Genomic DNA, 21,398 nt, shown 5'->3' with positions numbered 1-21,398 from the left:
GGGGCGTTAGGCAGTTGATGTCACATTAATGTCATTAGAATTTGAGCTCTTACTTTAAGTCACACATTGATGTCCCTTCTTTGAAATTTTATTTCATTGATGTAATGTTTGAGGGAAAAAAAAGATCTCGAGGGCAAAAGAGAAGGTTTAATTATTATTGTGCAAATATAATGCTGCCCTCACTATTTATTTAAGTTTGTTCCTGTAATAACAAACATATGGAGGCAAAATGGTCTAAAAGAATTGCAGCTTCACTAAGGTAGATGGCTTTATATAATAGATCGAATAGATAGATGTCAAAATAGGATCCAAAAACCGTGTTTTGTTTGTTGTCCATGTCGTCATTGATCAACGGCTAGGATTGACTTGAATCCGTGACATTTTGACAAACATTTAAAACACTTTCAAGCTTCCAAGCGGGTATACATTTATGAAAATGATGCAAAACTCTGTCCGCTTTCTCTTTCTTCTTATTCCATTTTTGTTTCTTCCTGGTTCTACCAATCCCCTCTTTTTCTTACTACTCTTTTATTTGATCATCACCCAGTGTTACCACTGTACTACAATGGCACCTGCTTTATCTACACAACATTTCATTGTAAAAATAGCTTTAAAAACTAATTTTTTTGAAGGGAAATTAATAAAATCATATCAGTTCCATAATGGAGTGTCAGGTACCCAGGGTGGCATTCTCCTTTACCCACGGCTTACCTTAAGGTACAAAAGGATATCCAGCATTCTTGATTTCAAACTTTGGTCTCCCGTCAATATGATGGCAATTTCACTCGCTGTTGGCAGATTGTAATGCCTCTGGTCCTTTTCCTTGGTGTAGCCTAGGGACAAATCTACGTCATTATTTGATGAGCCACTGGTGCTCAGTATCTCAAATGCTTTTCGCCACAAACACAGCAGTGGCAGTTAAATCTTCCACCTCCATTATCAGCAGTGCTACGTAGGCATGCATCCTGTTAGCAAAAAAAATAATCACATAATAGATAAATGTATTTGTAAGTTGGGTTGTGCTCTAGGGCATGTTTTCTAATGACTCATTCTATACTTGTATATGTTCATGCAGTAAAGATGATGAAACTAAAAAGTTCTTATGTCAAACTCTTATTAGAGGTGGTGGACGGCATGCAAGCACTGGCATTGAGCTCCGTTTCTCCGCTTCGTCATACAAAATGTTTTTCTGCTAAGATAGAACATGCATAATCAATGACGTTGCAGATTATTATTTTAAGTCTGATAGATGAACTGCAAAATAACTACCGAAGATCATTATGAGCTCTGCTGCCGTTTGACGGACCAATTTCTGGACCTGACTATCCAGAGCCACAAAGACTGTGGCGCCAGCGTGGTCCTCTTCTTCAAAGAGAAGATTGAACGTGGGATGAAAAAAGAACCATTGTTCGCTCCATTAGTTAATTAAAGGATGAAAAAAATTCATTGATCTCGGATAATGAAAAATCACAGTTTTGGGTGATTACCTTGCGATGGGCATATCAACTTTGCCTTCACATTTAGTGCACCAAAGATTACCATTCTCACCAAGAATTTTTCGCTACACCTAGGGCAGGCAAGATAAAGCCATCCACCTAAGATTAGCACGTTGGTGGCAACGGCGTTTAGAGATGTTTCCGTCCTTGGTTAGAGATGAAGTGGAGTCACAATCAATTGGATCATTCCCAACTTGATTTGCGGCAGAACCCCATATAACAACCATTAAAATTACATATACGGACAGACGGATTGTAAGATGAAAAACTAAGCGACGCTAACAGTAAACTGTGCATATCTAATATTCTCTGTTACCTCGCGAAAATTTATATCACCATACAAACAAACAACAGCGAAAAATACCATTTCATAATACGTTTAACAGAAGAAAAAAAAATGACATGAAGGACAAAAAAAAAGGGAACCTTCCTACTGCCATGACTTGAATCAACAATGGCCTGAGATATTATCGGCAAGCTTTAAATTTTCATAGCCTGGGATGTGCAAACAACATTTTCAAGTTTCGGCAAGATTTTAATATTTATAGGCTATGTACTGAACTTTTAACTTTTGGCAAGATTTCAATATCCTTAGCCTTAAAAGTAATCACTCTCTAACTGAGCCTCAGAAAAACTGATGTTATAAATGATTACTGCGTTATAAATGATTACTGCATCTGTACATAAAGTCGCGGCTGGCTGATAACACTGTTTGCTAACGATATCTAGTAAGGATGATACTCTCTGGAAACTCTCTACTAAGATATTCAACTGTGAGTGTAGAGATACTCAATGGCGATTACTCATATGAGTCACATGGAAAAGTGACTTTGTAATACTTCTATTGCCAATGTCAATATCAAAGGTGACATCTGTTTGTGGACATATTATAGTTCAATTTAAACAGAAATACACCTCAAATGCTATGCTCAAATTTGTCTACACCCATTGAAACAAAAAAAAAAGGTTGTGTGACGTCCACTTGTATAAGCACAGTTAATTGTTGCCACCGTCAATTGCTTCAGAATCACAATCTCATACACCAAAAACTAATGTAAATCACAATATGAATTTAAGATGAGGGGTGACATATTGACCTGTTCCACTGTGCCGGCAACATCATTAGTGCTAGTCAGAGTCATATATGAATCCTAACCGAATGATCACTACGAAGAGCGTTGCTTTCCTCCATATAGTCTTATGTGTAAATTCGCAGTATTTCTGCTTGGGGGCTACATGAAGTTAAAAAAATATATTAAAAAATTATCACTGCAACACAAAAAAAGAAAAATCTATCGTAAGTAAAACACGAACTGAAAGAGGCCATTTTTAATCTTGATATTACAATCAAGATTAAAAACATGAGCACGTTGGTGGAGACGGCGTTTAGAGATGTTTCCGTCTTGGTTAGAGATGAAGTAGCCACAATCAATTGGGTCATTCCCAACTTGATTAGCGGCAGACCGCATATAGCAAATTTCATTATTGAGCACCTGACTTAGAAAATAACCGTTAAAATTACATATACAGACAAACGGATTGTAAGATGACAAACTAACGACGCTAACAGTAAACTGTGTATATCTAACATTCTCAATTGTTATCTCGCGAAAATTTAACATTACTGAAACCTAAGCATACTTATGAACTTGGATTTTAACCAACTGTAAAATGAAACACAATAGACATTTGGAGATATTACCAGATATTGTGGCTCGCAACATGTAAGTGAATTACAAACAATCTTACCCTGGTAAAATTAATATCGGCTCTAAGCGGCAGTCAGGTTAGGACATTAAAAGTCACCTGCTGTTGACTCAGATACAGAGCCTTTTGAATTGACAGCATTAGCTCTCAAGCCTGGCAAAAGGTGAAAGCTCTCACTTCAAATGTTCAGGAAATGATCATCACCTCCAACACAACATTCCCCTCAAAAAAAAAGAAGCATGGGAAGACTCGTTGCCTTGGAAGGAAAAGCTAAATTTAATAAGACATATTAAAGTGCTTTGAAAGACAAATATGCCTCAGCCCCTTAGATGTTCAAGTTCTGTGGTCATCTCCGCAATCATTACAGGTCTATGTGTAGTCATCATCAGCATCAACATCCCGTCCCAAAACTAAATTTACCCAACCACTTTTCAAGAATCAAAAAAGCAACCACAAAAGAGAATTTCCAAAATTTTGAAGTTTACAAAAACTTACCCAAAACAACTGAAAATAAGAGAATAAATAGAGCAACAACATAATTTTGCGTCAACGGAACCATAATGAAGCCAAATGATTTGTAAAAACAAACATTGTCAAAGAAATGATTTGTAAAAACAAACATCGTCACGGGATTCTAGTTCAAACTGAAGCAGAAGGTGCAAAACATCTGACTGAAATTTCAAGAGCAATAGTAATGTGAGCAAAACTTACAAATCCTACCAAAAAAATCAATATGGAAACGATGTGGAGAAAATGATTGTTGATAAATCAATAGATTGCATGAAACTCAACTGCCCACTTTCACCAAAAATCAATTTTGCAGAGAATTCTTTCGGATGAAAGTGCATTTGAAGCACAATTCCAATACACACATATCTCTGCATTTTAAAATACCTCCAAAACTATCAACAAAATAAAAAGACACTATATAGTACACATCCTGATAAAACTGAAAGACACTGGAAAAAAGAAAAATTACAAATGTGGAGAAATGATTTGATTGTTGTTGTTGTGAAGAATATGTTGTGAAGAAAATGATTGTTGATAAACCAATAGATTATATAAAACTCAACTGCACAACTTCAGCAAAACTCAGTTCCGCAGATAGCTCCAATACACAAACATCTCTGAATAATAAATTCATTAACTCTAAAATTATAATCAATCAATTATTATTGTTAACATTAAATTATTAGCAATAATCAGCATTAATAATGAACTACATATAATCTTCATATAATCTTCAAGATGTTAGTCTTTCTACAAAGGATCCAAATGTAAAAGTTTACAAAAAACCTAACACAAGAGGATAAAACAGAACGACTAGAAAGATTTTGCACAACTTTTGAGCTTATCAGGTCTTTATGAAAATGTCACCTGTAAGCCTTCGAGTGTGCTAATCTGCTATCCGAGAAAACCAATTAGCTTGTAGACTTACATGAGAAAAAAGAAGGAACAGATTTTTCAATGGAAAACTTAACGTACTAACCTGTGTGCTTTTGCTTATCATAAACAAAATACAAGTGAACCGGAAAAAGGAATCTATAGAGATACTCGAGCTCAGTGGAAGGAGAAGTCGTTTTTGTTAAAGGCTCACGGCAAAGATTTTTATGTCTTCCCCACTGCCCTATACGCACTCCCATGCGCTTCAACTCATCATTGCATCGAAATCATAAATCGATTGAAACTCAAATCTTATAATAAATGTGAATGTAAAATGTAAGCTACCAAACAATCTAAAATTCACCATAAACCTCAAAGCCTCAAAGTTTATAAATTGATAATACCGAATAATGTAAATTGTAAGTGAACTAATATTTAAATTAACTGAAACATCTGAGCATCTTTTGCCAAGTCAATTTGGTCTCTACCATCTGCACAGCTGCATCGCTCTCATGAATCTTATGTAACTGTGCTGGTCAACCAACACAAAAGAAAAATAGTTTGCTAGAGTTATACCGAAACATTCGTTGGAATTGAACTACTTGATCTCGTTGCTCTGGTGGAAGAAAATTAATTTTCTCCGGTAGAAGTCCCATAACCTGGTGTCGACTATAACCAAACCGAAAGAGGGATATCAATCAATATTGGAGCTAACATAGAGATAAAAGGAAGTTACATGCAAAAGGAGTTGGTTACATTTGGTGGGCGACCACCAGTCGTATGTGGGCCTGCTGGAAACTACAATCGGCAGAAGGTCGGTCGTCCACTTAAATCAAACTACCGGTGTGACCACTGTAGTCTTGACCTAAGACATCTCTAATCCAAAAAAATTAAATAGACAATACGATTAAGAAGAAAGCAAGCCATCAATCAAGCAACCAATTTAAAAGAAAACAACTGTATACAACTTTTAAAAGTGAGACAAAATATGGAATAATGATAAAAACTGTAAGAGTTTGTATCTTTACTTTGTAATTGTATCTTCACAGAACAGTTTTGTCATTTGTTGAATTTAAAACTACAAAGGTTTGAGAACATGACTTGATTACGTGAATAAGAATACACAAAAAAACTGCTCATATGAGGAATAATGAGACAAAATACGGAATAATGATAAAAACTTTAAGAGTTTGTATCTTTACTTTGTAATTGTACCTTCACAGAAGTTTTGCCATTTTTTGAATTTAAAACTACAAAGCTTTGAGAACATGACTTGATTACGTGAATAAGAATACACAAAAAAACTGCTCATATGAGAAAAAGTTCATCAATCGAACCATGGGGACAGGCACCAAGCCAATAATGCGTGTGAACACATTATTTCTGCTATAGGAAATAGAAAAATGTGACCCAGCATTACGGAAGCCACATCTATACATTCAAACATATTTTTAATCAATATGGTGTCGACTGTTAATAACAGTCTGCTAACAAAAAGGGGAGGAGGCCCCAGACATTCCATCAACCTAGAGTTCAAGCGCTATCCTAAAGAAACTAAATCTAAAGAGGTAGAAAAATGGTGCACATATAAGGCTAGCACAACTCAGACACATCGGCATTCCAGTCATGGTATGAGAATTCCAGTCATAAGGCATGCATTAAAATGTAGAAGTCCAACCACCTAACAATATAACTATAATGCAGGTGGAATTTCAAAATAGAAAGGGTCAAATATGAAAATGAAGCTCGTACCTTTGGATTAGCAGGGTTGTCAGAATTAACAGGAGAAACTCTTCCTACTGCATTTTAAGCAAAATCTGCAATTAGAATTTCAATATTACAAACAGAGTCACCAAGTGCTTTGAAACTCGCATGCATTAATGTGCAATGGTTCTTAACATCTTTGAATGGCTTACCAAGTATAGTATCAGGCATATGGGCAGGCTTATGATATGAAGATTCTGCAGAACACATTTTCAAGATTAGGTCTTACATTCTACTCTTGCAATTCCCTCCTAATCATACATTTTATTACCCGGTTCATTAAACTACTCTTTGCTGAAAAAATGACGCATCCTGAAACTTTGCTAAAATAGAAAAAATACCAGATCACTATTTTCCAGATTAGTCTGCAGAGGAAAAGAAGCAAAGTTAAAGCTACAAAACAATCTAAAATTCAATGTAATGATGATATATGCTATAACCTTCTCTAATGGCTTGCGCGAGATTCCAATTTCCTCGATAATTGCCAAGATTTCAACATCAACCAATTTCAGTTCCTTCTTTGCATGTTCAATATAGGCATCTAGAGTTAACAACGTGGATACCAGAAAAATAAGAAATCATTTACAAATATCCCCTAATATGACGTTGGGTTCACTTTAAAGACATTGAAATCAAAAGAAATAAATGAAAAAAAAATAATAATAATTCAAAGTTAAAAGAGCTTGTGTGTTGACCTATCTTCATTTTTATCCTTCAGATTTAAGAGGATGGTTCAAATTTGGAGAACACCCCTCACATATGTTTAACCTTTTGAATGCGGGTTTTTCTTTGCTGTTTTCACTCGAGAATTGCAAGACTATTGTTCTCAACCTCCTCTTCTTCTTCTTCCAAGCAATATCACAATCAATATTATAACCAAAATTCATACCAATAACAACCCAACAGAAGTATTGATCTATTAAATCACCATAAATTTCTTAACTGGTTGATCCCCGTATCTCTAAGACAAAGTTCATTCAAGAAATCAGTTCAGAAACTCAAAATACTAAGTAGGTAACAATGAAGCAACATAAATAATTATCACAACATAGACACAAAAACTTAAGCAGGAAATATATTCAAATCATATGAATTAAACTGACTCTGAGATATGAAAGCTAGGGTTTCCACAACAAATAGAAACCCAAAAGACCGAGTAAAAGTTACATACCTTGCAAGTGGGGTTTCACGAAGGATTTCCCACATTTGATTTTATTTGGTCTTTAGCTTCCGCATTTTTAATGGTTACTGAAGTGGGGAGTTTCAGAGAGATTTTGAGCAGTTTTGGATGTTGGAAGTGGGAGAGGTTTGATGGGTTTGTCCGATTATGGAACATGTAAGCAGAGTGTAAACAAAAGAAGTTAAGTAATTGTATGGGGCTAGAATCAATCAACGAGTGTTATTTGGTAATACTCTCACCAGATTGTCCACATCAGATTTTTGTGGGGTCAGAATGAAGAAAAATTGAGATTTAGGATTCAATCAGATTCTTGTGGGATCGGAATGAAGGAAAATTGAGATTTAGAATTCAATTATCATTTAGTTAGATTAGATTAGCTAGATTAGATAGATAGATAGATTGTGCGGATGAATCTTTCAGAGAATCCAAAGATGCGAAATCGCACGAGGTTAATGGCATCAGGGGCAAAGAACTTAGTAGGCGATGCATGATTGATATTGTATTTGTTAGAGTGCGTGGCCATCCAACTCAAATTCAATTAACTACGAGTGGAGTGGTCCTTTTTTACGTTAGGGAGATATTATGAACGTGTGGGACTATTATCCTTGGCTTAAATCAAGACTTTTTTCTTTTTGTTGGATTATTTTTGAGAAAATGCTACCTTTACGGATGATTTCTGTCGAGTGAGAAAAACAGTGGGGGACCCACCATAACACCATTTATAATCCTAATGTACAAAGGCATTTCCAGGGCCACACGACCCCTTATCGGGATTTTATTCGAGAGAAAATATCGGTAGATGTATTACTTCCTTTATTTTCGTACTTTAACTAGATATAGCAGCAATTAGCTTAACATGTGCCAGATTTAGATCCTTATTCAATTGCATCAATGGCGTGCCAAAGATGGGTGGGACATTACTTAAGCCTATATGCATGTTTTCTCTCTTACTTGCAGGATGTTTTTTTTCTTTATACTCGATAATGAAATTGAATTTGTTGGATGATTTGTTCTTTTCTTTCAACTTTCCATCGTTTGCATGCCATATTTTCATCTATTAAATATTTTTTTTTCTTTTTGTGAATAAGATATTTCATAGAACAACTAAGACTCAAAAAGGGCCTGCATTACAATAGAAGTAGAGTCATCTAATATCGATCTTTGAGGAGATCTCGTTATATTAGTTTTATTTACTCATAGATGATGCTGAATACAGGGCGGGGGGTAGTCTCCCAATTTAAATTTGAATTTAAGTTTCTTACATATTTATATAAAGTATCCTCTACCATATTTCCTAGTCTATGAATAAAATGATAATCCAAAAATTTGTTGCATAAGTTTGTTATCATATCTGCCTCATCAAGACAAGCTTTAGCCCGCTAAGAAGTTCTGAATTCTTTCCATGAAAGTAATTGAAAAGGCTTTCACAGTCTCCTTCCATGCTGAAGTTCTTGAGTCCTTTCTCCTTTGCCCAAATGGATGTCTGCATCACCCCAATAGATTCTGCTTCTTGAGGGTCCCTACTTGTTGATGTCCTGCTCTTCCTCATTCTGAATTCCTGCATCATCCCTCATGATTAAGGCATAACTAGATGGTAAAATGTCAGAGTTTCAAGCCGCGTCTACATTAATTTTAAGGTGTCCTTTTGTGGTGCTTCCCAAACAGTATTTTTTATCTTCTTATGAACCTTTCTTTATCTTGACAGTTTTACTAGTTCTTTTGGACCAGAAAGAAATGTGCCCCTAAATTTCTAGAGGTAAACTGGTAGTTGTTTTAGATTTATCATCAAAAACTCTATTGCATCTCTCTTTCCAGATAAACCACATCTTAGTAAGCATTAGTTCTAACGAGATTTCCTTCCTAGGGTTTTGAATCGAATCCTTACGTCTAAGATCTTACTTGAATTATCTATATATAAAGAGATAGGGTTAGAAGCTGAGTTCCATACTTCCTTAGCATAGTGACACTGAAATAAAAGGTGTTCATTAGTTTCAGTTTCCATTCCACACATAGTAGAATGAGGATCAACATCTTTTATTTTTCCAAATATCTTAGAGTTTGTAGATAAAACATTATGTAAGCATTTCTATAAAAAGTATCTTATTTTTTTGAGAGATATCTAACCTCCACGTAGATTTCCAAAAAGAATCAGGTAAATATAAACTAACAATTTCTATACCAGTTTCATTCAATTTATCATACACGGATTTAACTTTATATTCCCCTGTTTTAGTTAGGGTCCATCTAAGTTGATCTTTCTTAAGAGTGTGGTTTTTATCCTTGAAGAGATAGATATTACTAATTTTGGAAGCAATATCAGCGGGGGAAATTGAGTTGATAAGAGGAAGATTCCATGCACAATTACCTGAGTTTACTATATCATATACTAACGTTTTCCTTGTTAGTTAATGGCATACATGACTTTTGTCAACCGTAAACAAGACAAAATTCAAATGCATGCCCAAATCAGATAAATAAAAATAAAATAATATGAAGTAATGCGTGTCATTGTGTCACAACATCACTATTTGATTATTCATGTTCTTCGCAGCTTGATCGATTCAGAAATGACCATTTGATGACTTATTCCCTTTTGGCTTATTTCTAAAATCAGATCTATATAAAATGAATTGAACTTGATCCATTCCCATTTTAGATGGAATATTTGGATAAATCATGAACATTATGCACTATGTGTAATGTTGAATTCTATTTATAAAAAATGATTAAATTGTGTCCAAAAAATATATCAAATGTTTAATAAGATGAACATATCATCAAAATATTTGGTTGAAATTCATAATCATTTGCACTATGGAAAAAATTGTCTTATAAAAGATGACTAAAAAAGTGACCTCATGTTCCAAATTCCGTATAATACGACTCTTCCCACCCTCCCACTGTTAGAGCACTGCTCGGTCGAACTTGAAAGCGTTGATATCTCAAGCTTGTTTGTCAAGTTTATTTGATCAAAACTATATACTTGATTTCTAGTCTACTTATAGCTATGCCTCGGATTAGTATAGAATGTTTAGTTGAACTTTAGACTTGAAATTCACGAATTCAAGAAGAAGATCTACTAAGGAGCTTGGAGGAACTTCATCAATAAAATGTATGTGGAGACTAAAGCTTATCTATCACTAAGAAGTCTATTCTATTCAATCTTTTAATGAGACTAATTCGTATAGCTATATAGACACTTTACATTATACACATTTGACATTTCGAGTCGAGTTTATCTCGCTTATCTATTTCATTTGCGTGTAACAATCTAAGACCATCTAACGATAAAGATTAATTGCTTAGTTTCTAATTAGACTTAGCTTGAATCTTAAATCAGGAGTTCATCTAACGGTGAATATTAATTGCTTTGTTACTAAGCTATCTTAGTTTTGATTGTAAACAACCCTGATTTGAAAGACTATATAATGGAGAACTCTAGCATCTAGGAAACCTAATCCCGACACTTTTGTGTGTCCTAGTTGAAAACTAGATTCGATTATCTTTTAACTTAGGTTTTTCCAAAATCATTATTAGGTTAACGACTTTAAGACTTCATTTGGGATTCGTGAAGCAAGATCCGACTATTTTCTCTATACCTGCGTATTCTGATCTTACTTGTTCTATCAAATTGAGTTTTATCTTCTCTAATATTTAATCGGGATTTACCTCGGATAAGTAAGATATAAAAAGTAATCACAACAGTTTTTCGTCACAGACTCTTGTGATTCCGCAATAACTTCTTCTGCTAATCAGTTAGGTTATGTGAGGTGACTAATATTCTACGCTTCTCTTCAGGAGTATAAGAGCGGATTATTAGTGGGTTCCTGTTCACCTTTGATCTTTTTATCAAAATACGGAACAAAAAGAAAAAAAAATAGACATATCTGTGGGAGACAAATTTGTTTATAAGTCTTCGACCTTAGGTCGTAGCAAATCTTAGTTGTGGGTGAGATTAGATACGGTAATCAAGTGTGCAGAATCCGGCGTGGTTCTGGAGGCATAAGTAACGCGACTGTATCTTAATAGGTGTGAGACTTGGTTAGGGCTCAAATACATTCCATTCCGAAGTTAACTTGTAGTAGGATAGAGTCTGTAGCAGCTTAATACAATGTGGTATTCAATCTGGACTAGGTCCCGGTATTTTTATGCATTTGCGGTTTCCTCGTTAACAAAATTTCTGGTGTCTGTGTAATTTCTTTTTCGCATCATATTTGGTTATACAATTGAAATATCACAGTTTGTGCATAGTTCAATCAGTTGATAAATCTGACCTTGATTGTTGGATATAAATTGATTAGCAGTTGGGCATTGGTATTCGTTACCGTCCAAGTTATTCTCATCTCAATCAGTCTCAAGGATTTCTATCCAGTTGTTTTACTGATTGTATTGAGAAAGAGATAAAACTATTTGATGCCATTGTTGAGGGAAATAACCATGAAAGACTTTCTAGGAATACACTTGTTGGAAAGTTAAATATCTTTGATCACGAGCATTCATTCAAAGCTTGAAAGGATATTGCTTTCAAAATACTAAAGAACACTAAACTACTTGATCAGAGTAAAAGTGTTGGCAACTCTATGGATGATCCTATCGAGACTGAATCATCAGATGAAGATCTTGACAATTCAGTTTATGTGATCACAAGACAGTTTAGAGATCTTCTTTTGAAGAAAAGTAAATGATTCACCAGAGATAAACCTAGATCATCGTTTAAGCCTCATGATCGTGGTCCTCCTAAAAGCAGGGATACTGCCTACACTGATGATGAGGATATGCCATAGTGCTTCAAGTGTAAAAGTTTTGGTCATTTTTCTAATGAGTGTCCAAATCGTAGAAAATACACTGGGAACAAAGGTCTTGCTGCAACTCTTGATAAAACATTTGATCACTACGATTCTATGGAAGATGAAAAATCAAGTGTAGCACTCCTTGGTGAATATATCAATTTGGATGATTGTAGCAATACTCATATCAACGTTGATATTTTTCCCGGAGACATACCTTCGACAGACCTGGAGGATGAAATTGATTTTAATTTGTCCAATGAAAACTCTATCTCAGATGTTTCAGGTACTTCGCTTTGTTTAGCAGCATGATCAGTTATGGTGCTTGAACCATCCTCCACATTGACATGTTTTTATTGTACTATTAAGGGTCATGAACTCTCTAATTGTTTCAAGTACAAACATAAAGTAAAATGTGTCAACAAACTTCAACGGAGAGATAATCAATTAGCAAACAATCTCAATCTTTTTTTAAAGTCAAATCCATCCGAGGTATGTAACTTTTAATCATCTCCTAAGAAGTTGATTTCTAAGGAAAATACTAGATCACTACAAAAAAGAACTAGGTCTAAGTGACCTATAAAAAGGGGTGTTAAAAATTCCGTGGAGGAACCATGTGGTGGACAGATTATCGTTCATCCCAAAATAGACTAATTGTTTTGAAAGTGCATCTTGTCCCATATGCCCGTATTTCGAGAAGAGACAAGAGTTGCGCACAATAGGGCTCTAGGGTCAGAAACTTTTCTAGTTTGTATTCTGAATTTTGTTTTCTGAATTTTTGTTTATTCTTTTCATATCTTCATATAATGGTATTGAAAAGAATTTTCCCTACTTGAATATAAAAAAAGGGGGAGGGGGAATCGACATTTTTACCTTTCTTAGGGTTGTTTGTGTTGATCATACGTGAACCTTACTGCTTTGCATATAGGAGCTGTAACCCTACATTCTTTTCCTTTTTTGAAACTCTTTCTATCAAAAGGTTGCTTGTGGAGCTGTTGTTTTTTTGTTTTTTTTAACAAATCCAATATTTTAATTTTATGGAGACTCCAAGCATCATTTCTACGGATGGAAAAGATGTTAATATGATTGTTAAGCTGCAACAACCCTACTTTCAATATAACCCCGGCCGATGATTAAATAGAAAGTAAGCCGTTAATTTCCTGCAACAAGGTACATAACTCACATAAAACTAGGAACATAATTCCATTACAATTGCATATGCAAAAGGAAAATTTATTTCTTAGCAAAATAATGAAGATGTCTAAAGAATAAAAACGGTGTACTAGACTTCAATAATATAATCCACCTTTAACTGGAACTAACAAAAGAAAATAATAATGAAGTCTACCCGAAGCAAGTATCCCCACTGCCTCATAACTACATAACGGAAAAATTAAAATTAAAGAAGAAGTGCAGATGTCCACCCTCAATTAGATATCTTTTGAATATCCATCGACGCTGGAATCAATCAAACTCCTTCACGATCCTTACTAATACCTGAAAATAATCAACGGGAGTTAAAGTCCAAGCAAGTTCACTCGATCGCCGAGCCACGAAAGATATAAAAAGGATATACAAATAAGTCACAAGCCAAGTATATCACTAGGAGAATTAAATAACAAGCTATGTGTTACGAATAGAACAACCACCAAATTAAAATTTTAAGTTTTTCCTAAATTCGAACAGTCATTGAAAGCATGAATCAAACAAGAGCTTTCTACCTATCAAACCTCTACCGTAGTGCTATATCGGGACATATCTGCAATAACACTATACCGAGTTCAGAACATATCCGCAACAAATCGTTCAACAGAAGTATACATATATGTATACAACTATACTTGAGAACATATTACCTATCTCAAATATCCTTTTTCTGAGATGAAAGACCACCAGTTTCGAGACTTACATAAAGCCTCCATGCATACGAAATACCAACCGGGATTCAGGAAATTTTATCATCTAAACAGTGAGACTGTCGATAAAATACACACACCCCGTCGTCAAATTATACGCAGTAAGAACATTTCATGTCAGTTAACACTCAATATAAAATTTTAAAAATGAGCATTAGCCTACAGGGAACTTTGCTAAAAGAATCTCTGACCAATAAAAAAGAAAAGTGCACTAACATGGATGGTGAGTCTCCTGCACCCACACAATAGCAAACTGACTTAAGATTCATTCTATGTTTCACTAGCGTAAGTCTCGCACTCTAAACTACCGTATCTCCACCCATAAATCACCACAAATTCCACCAACATAAATCCACCTAACCACTAGCGTTTAGTGCTTAACCTGCACATTTTCTTGAGTGCCATAAAATACTCCACCCATTGTCATCAATACTCACCAGCTTATAACATAAACACGCCTGGACTATCTTATCCCACTTGCAGGCCACAAAATACTAACTTAGTGACTTATTAAATATCTAGATTTATTAACACTTGTAGCGAAATGATTGAGTATTTATATCAGAACTAGACGGAAACTGAGCAATCGTCCTATTAGCACTAGATGATTAGAAATCTAGGTTTTGTTGTTTTCCACCATGTTCACTGTATCACAAACTAAGAACCTGGTGTACCCACCCTCTTCATTGGACCTCCAATAATAATCAACAAGGAAAGTTAGGTAAAATCACGAACTGACAGAATTACCGAACGGAGATAATGCAACACTAGTTCCAACATAAGTCACACAATTTATGAGTTATTTGTTAGTCAATTCTACGTCTATCCGAGACTAAGAAACCGAATAAACTTGCCTTAAGATATGCTAGCAGTTCGATCGATTCCTTGGGTTGAAGCTCCTTCAATTATCAAGTCCTAAAGATACAAAACATCAACACACAGAGAAAGAAGATCCAATCAAAAATACAACCAAAATCATCATGAGAGAAAATAAAAGACCAAAACTAACTAAAGACTTACCGCCCGCACCACTGGTATTCTTTTCTCTCTACTAATTTTCTCCTATCTCTTGTCTGTTTAATCGCCGCACTAATGTAAACCCTATTCCCGTAAAAGGAATATACATAAATTCCACTAACCCTACTTATTAATACTAAGTCAAAAGTTTAGAGTCAACCAAGTAAAACACCCTTAATTAATACGGGGTGCCTATCAATAGCTAAAGTGACCGATATTATGTTGTTCTAATACAATTTTATTTACACAGGGAAGACAAATCAATGGGCATTACAGTCTACCCCACTATAAAAGGGATTCCATCCTCAGAATCAGATTTACCTCATTACTAAAAAGGTGCGGGTGAGAATGACTAATAACATCCTCACGCTCCCAAGAAGTCTCTCGCTCGTTTTGTGCATTCCATTGCACCTTGACAAATGGTATGGCCCGATATCGTAATTGCCTAACTTGTCTTTCGACGATACGAACACCTTTTTCTTCAGGGCATCCGGTTTCACCACTAACTCACTAAGATCTGCTTGTTGAGATCGCTCCTCATCCCTTAAGTGTTTACGTAACATCGAGACATGAAATACATTGTTCCCCCGGACAATTGCGATGGTAAATCTAACAGGTATGCCACGTTTTCGATCTTCTTAGTTATAGGAAAAGGTCCTATAAACCTAGGAGTCAATTTCCCTTTCTTCCCAAACCTCATTACTCCTTTCATCGGAGAAACCTTGAGTAAAACTTCATCTCTAACTTCAATAGTTAATAGTTGACGCTTCCTATCTGCATAAATTTTCTGCCTACTCTGAGCTTTACGAAGACAATCCTTAACCACTAGGATTTTCTCTGTAGCGAGCTGGACCAAATCAGGTCCCAAAAAGCTCTTTTCTCCCACTTCTACCCAACATACTGGTGAACGATAAGGTCTTCCATAAAGAGCTTCAAAATGAGCCATACCAATACTTAACTGATAACTATCATTGTTTGAAAATTCCGCCCAAGGTATATATTCATCCCAGTTTCCTTGAAAATGTAGCACACGCGCTCGAAGCATATCCTCCAATATTTGATTAACTCTCTCTGTCTGACCATCAGTTTGAGGGTGAAATGAAGTACTCAAATCCAATTCTGAACCCATAGCTTGTTGGAATCCTCCCAAAAATTTGGAAGTGAATTGAGCACCCCTATCAGAAATAATTGAAACTAGCACTCCATGCAATACCACAATCTTCTCTACATAGAGCTTGCATAATCTGTCTACGTTGTAAGTAGTATGCACCAGTAAGAAGTGTGCCGACTTAGTCAATCGATCCATTATTAGACAAATACAGTCATGTCCTCTCTTTGATCTCGGTAATCCAACTATAAAATCCATGGAAATATTATCCCATTTCCATTTCGGTATTGGGAGTGGTTGTAATTCTCCAGCTGACTTTTGATGTTCAATCTTAACTTGCTGACAAGTTCGACATTTAGAAATGTATTCTGCAATCTCTCGCTTCATACTTTTCCACCAAAACTGTCTACGCAAATCCTTATACATTGTGGTAGCTCCAGGATGGATAATGTAGCGACTACGGTGAGCTCCATCTAATACCTCACGTCTCAACTGGGCGTCCACGGGTATACATAACCGACATCGAAGTCGAAGCCCACCATCCATCCCAACATCAAAATCTTCACTTAAGTCTCCAGATCCTAGTAGTTTCACACACCAATCATCCTTGGACTGATCCTGAACAATACGGCTAATAAATGTAGTTTGTACCACAAGATTTCCCAAAAATACTTGAGAAGTAGAAGAATTATTAACGTCTAAGAAAAACTCAGCGACTGCTCTAACATCTTCCACTCTTCCGCCATCATAAAAGCTAACAAACCCCTTGGTTTTCTGCTTAAGGCATCAGCTACAACGTACATTCTCCTTACCAGGGTGATATTGTAAGCCGAAAGTGTAATCATTGATGAGCTCCATCCATCGACGTTTTCTCATATTCAAATCCTTCTGGGAAAACAGATACCTGAGACTCTTATGATCAGTAAAAAGCTCAAATCTCTCTCCATATAAGTAATGACGCCACAACTTCAGAGCAAAAACCATTGCTTCCAACTCCAAGTCATGAGTTGGATAATTCTTCTCATGGAAACGCAATTGCCTAGACGCATAAGCAATAACCTTACCTTCCTGCATCAAAACACACCCTAATCCCAGAAGTGAGGCATCTGTGTAAACCACTAGCTCATTTCCTTCCACAGGTAAGGTCAAAACTGGTGCCGAAGTAAGCTTAGTCTTAAGCTCCTGAAAAGCGTCTTCACACTTAGAATCCCAAACAAACAACACTCCCTTCTTAGTTAGCTTGGTAAGTGGTCCCAAAATTCGAGAAAAATCCTTAATGAAATGACGGTAATATCCAGCTAAACCACGAAAACTTCGAATCTCTGTAACTTTTGTAGGTTGTTTCCAACTCAACACTGCCTCAATCTTGAAAGGGTCTACAGAAACTCCGGATTCATATATCACATGCCCCAAAAACTTGACTGATTGTTGCCAAAATTCACATTTTGATAACTTTTCAAACAATTGATGCTCTCTCAAAGTATGCAACACTAAGCGTAAGTGTTTCACGTGTTGTTCCCGAGTCTTAGAGTACACAAGAATATCATAGATAAAAACAAGAAAATCTCTAAATACTCGATTCATCAAGTCATAAAAACCGTTGGTGCATTCGTAAGCCCAAAAGGCGTCACCAGAAACTCATAAGAACCATAACGAGTGAGGAATGCAGTCTTAGAAATATCTTGCTCTCTAAAAAGAAGCTGATGGTAGCCTGATCGATCTTCGAAAACCATATAACCCCTTTCAACTGGTCAAATAGATCATTAATCCTAGGTAAAGGATACTTGTTTCTTATCGTGACCTTGTTTAGTTCACGGTAATCAATACATAATCGTAAAGAACTATCTTTTTTTTTTCACAAATAAAACAGGAACACCCATGGTGAAGAACTACGTCGAATAAATCCTTGACTTGAAAGCTGGTCAATCTGAGACTTCAACTCCTGCATTTCCTTTGGAGACATTTTGTAAGGAGCACGAGCAATTGGTGTCGTACCTGGTTGAAGTTCGATACATAACTCTACTTCCCTACTTGGAGGTAATCCATGACCTCTTGGAACAAATCCGCAAAATCAGACACTACCGGTATACTCGCAATCTGCATAGATTCACTATCTACTATTTCACCCTCAATATGGCTAAGGAAAGCTTCTACAAACAGACTTCGAGATGTAGTCTGCACTACTACCTTAGATTGACCCAGCTTTGAAAAAGTGATTGTCTTGTCAGCACAATCCAATTGCACAAAATTAGAAGATAACCAGTCCATTCCTAATATTACATCGTAAGGAACCATCTATAACACATAAAGATACGCCAAGTACTCAACATCACCAATCATAATAGGACATTCATCAACCTTGTTACTCAACTCTACCATACTACTAGTAGGGATGGAAACACATAACGGAAAATCACACACTACTACATAAAGGTTTACCATGCAAACTAACTTAGAAGAAATGAGAGAATGTCTAGCTCCGGTATCAAATAAAATACTAACAGGCTCTCCTAAAATAAAGAAAGTACCTCCCAAAGTAGCATTCTCTATCTCAGGAGGTTGCACAACAAAGAGTTGACACTGGCCATGAGGCTGCACATTACGATTTGCAACTCCAGTGTTTAGTTGATCACGTCTATCTGATGTCTGAAATTTCTCCTTGGTACATTTTGATGCCTTATGCCCCCTTTCACGACAGTTATAACAAAAACCATAGAAATTAATTGGTTTGGCAGCAAGAGCCTCGCCCTCAGCTGGCACTACTTCCCCTTTATTACCACCGTTCTTCTGACCATGATTCCTTGATTCCAATACCCATTCCTTTTCTTTCCTGGCTGGTCACCTTTTTGAGTGACATTCTGGGTCTGCTGGTTCTTACTACTTCCATGTTTACTCAAAAAAGACTTTGATGCACGGTCAACCTTACTCTCCTTCTTCAGGTATTCATCATCCCTCTTATGAGCCAAATGGTCTTTCTCAAGTTCTCTAGCACACTCAACATCCCTAACATATGTGCCAATCATATGTTTTGCAACAATATGCCTCTGATACACAGCATTCAGACCATAAACAAACCTACGACTATTTTTCTCTCCAGTATCCACTAGGTGAGGTACAAACATCGACAATCTTGAGTATTCAATCTCGTACTCTGTAACAGATAAAGTACCCTGCTTAAATGAAAGAAACTCTCTCTCCTTAGCATTTCAAATACTCTGAGGGAAATATTTGTCATCAAACATACGAATGAAGTCTGTCCATGTCATGGTGGCATGATCCAAGCCACGTGAAGCTGAAGTCCACTAAGTATGAGCATCTCCAGTGAGTTCAAAGCTATCTAATCTCTGCTTAAATACTTCTGCGCAAGAAGGTCCTATGGCCCTAAATATGTTGACCATCTCATCCTTCTATTCATGGGCTATCATTGGGTTATCAGACTTTCCAGAAAACTCTTTCGGGTTCAACTTCTTGAACTGAAACTGAACCTTCCTATATCTATCTTCCTCCGTTTCAGTAGGCGGTCCTTGGTTCTGATGATTGTTGACTTGTCCAATATTTTGATTCATAGCAGCAGCGACTGCTTGGGATATTAACTGGGTCAACTGCGCCATATTCACATTCACAATATGATTTCCTAATTGTGGTTCATCTCCATCAATAAGACCACCATTTCTGGTACCACCAGTACCAGTACGTTTCCGAGTACCACGCCTTGAAATTCCTATATAAGTCAATGATAATCTTAGAAAAGAATACAATTATTCTAATATTTATAAAGCATATCCAAACCATGGATATACATAACGAAATGTCCTAGGCTCACTTCCCCCAAGTCCTAGAGTTACTCTAACCTAAGCTCTTGATACCAAGTGTAACAACCCTACTTTCAATATAACCCCGACCGATGATTAAATAGAAACTAAGCCGCTAAATTCCTGCAACAAGGTACATAACCAATATAAAACTAGGAACACAGTTCCATTACAATTGCATATGCAGAAGGGAAGTTTATTTCTTAGAAAAATAATGAAGATGTCTAAAGAATAGAAACGGTGTACTGGACTTCAATAATATAATCCACCTTTAAGTGGAACTAACATAAGAAAATAATAATGAAGTCTACCCAAAGCATGTATCCCCACTGCCTCACAACTACATAACGAAAAAATTAAAATAAAAGAAGAAGTGCATATGTCCACCCTCAGTTAGATATCTTCTGAATATCCGTCAACGCTGGAATCAATCAAACTCCTTCACGATCCCTACTAACACCTAAAAATAATCAACGGGAGTTAAACTCCAAGCAAGTTCACTCGATCGCCGAGCCACGAAAGATATAAAAATGATATACAAATAAATCACAAGCCAAGTATAGCACTAGGATAACTAAATAACAAGCTATGTGTTACGAATAGAACAACCACCAAATTAAAATTTTAAGTTTTTCCTAAATTCGAACAGTCATTGAAAGCATGAATCAAACTAGAGCTTTCTACCTATTAAACCTCTACAGTAGTGCTATATCGGGACATATTCGCAATAACACTATACCGAGTTCAGAACATACCGAGTTCAGAAGTGTACATAGGTGTATACAACTATACTTGAGAACACATTACCTATCTCGAATATCCTTTTACTGAGATGAAAGACCACCAGTTTCGAGACTTACATAAAGCCTCCATGCATACGAAATACCAACCGGGATTCAGAAAATTTTATCATCTAAACAGTGAGATTGTCGATAATATACACACACCCCGTCGTCAAACTATACGCAGTAAGAACATTTCATGTCAGTTAACACTCAATATAAAATTCTAAAAATGAGCATTAGCCTACAGGGAACTTTGATAAAAGCATCTCTGACCAATAAAGAAGAAAAATGCACTAAGATGGATGGTGAGTTTACTGCACCCACACAATAGCAAACTGACTTAACATTCATTCTCTGTTTCACTAGCTTAAGTCTCGCACTCTAAACTACCGTATCTCCACCCATAAATCACAACAAATTCCACGAACATAAATCCACCTAAC

The 21,398-nt window shown here is 36.1% G+C and overlaps 1 long non-coding RNA gene and 3 other non-coding genes across 13 annotated transcripts; all 4 read right to left on the bottom strand.

Moving 5' to 3' along the window:
* Positions 1-195: 195 nt before the first annotated feature.
* LOC113303467 lies at positions 196-7,663 on the bottom strand. 10 transcript variants are annotated; one of them, XR_003337521.1, is made up of 5 exons: positions 7,522-7,663; positions 7,046-7,311; positions 6,503-6,891; positions 712-6,403; positions 196-581 (listed from the first exon to the last, which is right to left on the bottom strand). It is a non-coding gene; the product is annotated as an uncharacterized LOC113303467 (long non-coding RNA). The 10 variants fall into 10 exon arrangements; XR_003337524.1 differs by having other exon boundaries at positions 712-1,189; positions 1,270-6,403; positions 7,046-7,623; XR_003337523.1 differs by having other exon boundaries at positions 712-5,255; positions 5,343-6,403; positions 7,046-7,623.
* Positions 3,515-3,596, bottom strand: LOC113307048. Its single transcript, XR_003339014.1, has one exon. It is a non-coding gene; the product is annotated as a small nucleolar RNA SNORD25 (small nucleolar RNA).
* LOC113307373 lies at positions 3,944-4,088 on the bottom strand. The gene has a single exon (XR_003339150.1). It is a non-coding gene; the product is annotated as a small nucleolar RNA snoR135 (small nucleolar RNA).
* LOC113307314 lies at positions 4,760-4,869 on the bottom strand. Its single transcript, XR_003339103.1, has one exon. It is a non-coding gene; the product is annotated as a small nucleolar RNA Z152/R70/R12 (small nucleolar RNA).
* Positions 7,664-21,398: the final 13,735 nt, after the last annotated feature.

This window comes from Papaver somniferum, chromosome 8 (assembly GCF_003573695.1).
Source record: "Papaver somniferum cultivar HN1 chromosome 8, ASM357369v1, whole genome shotgun sequence".
In the NCBI taxonomy this organism is placed as follows: Eukaryota; Viridiplantae; Streptophyta; class Magnoliopsida; order Ranunculales; family Papaveraceae; genus Papaver; species Papaver somniferum.
Note: the sequence above shows the minus strand (reverse complement) of the source record. Positions and strands in the feature narration are given on the sequence as shown.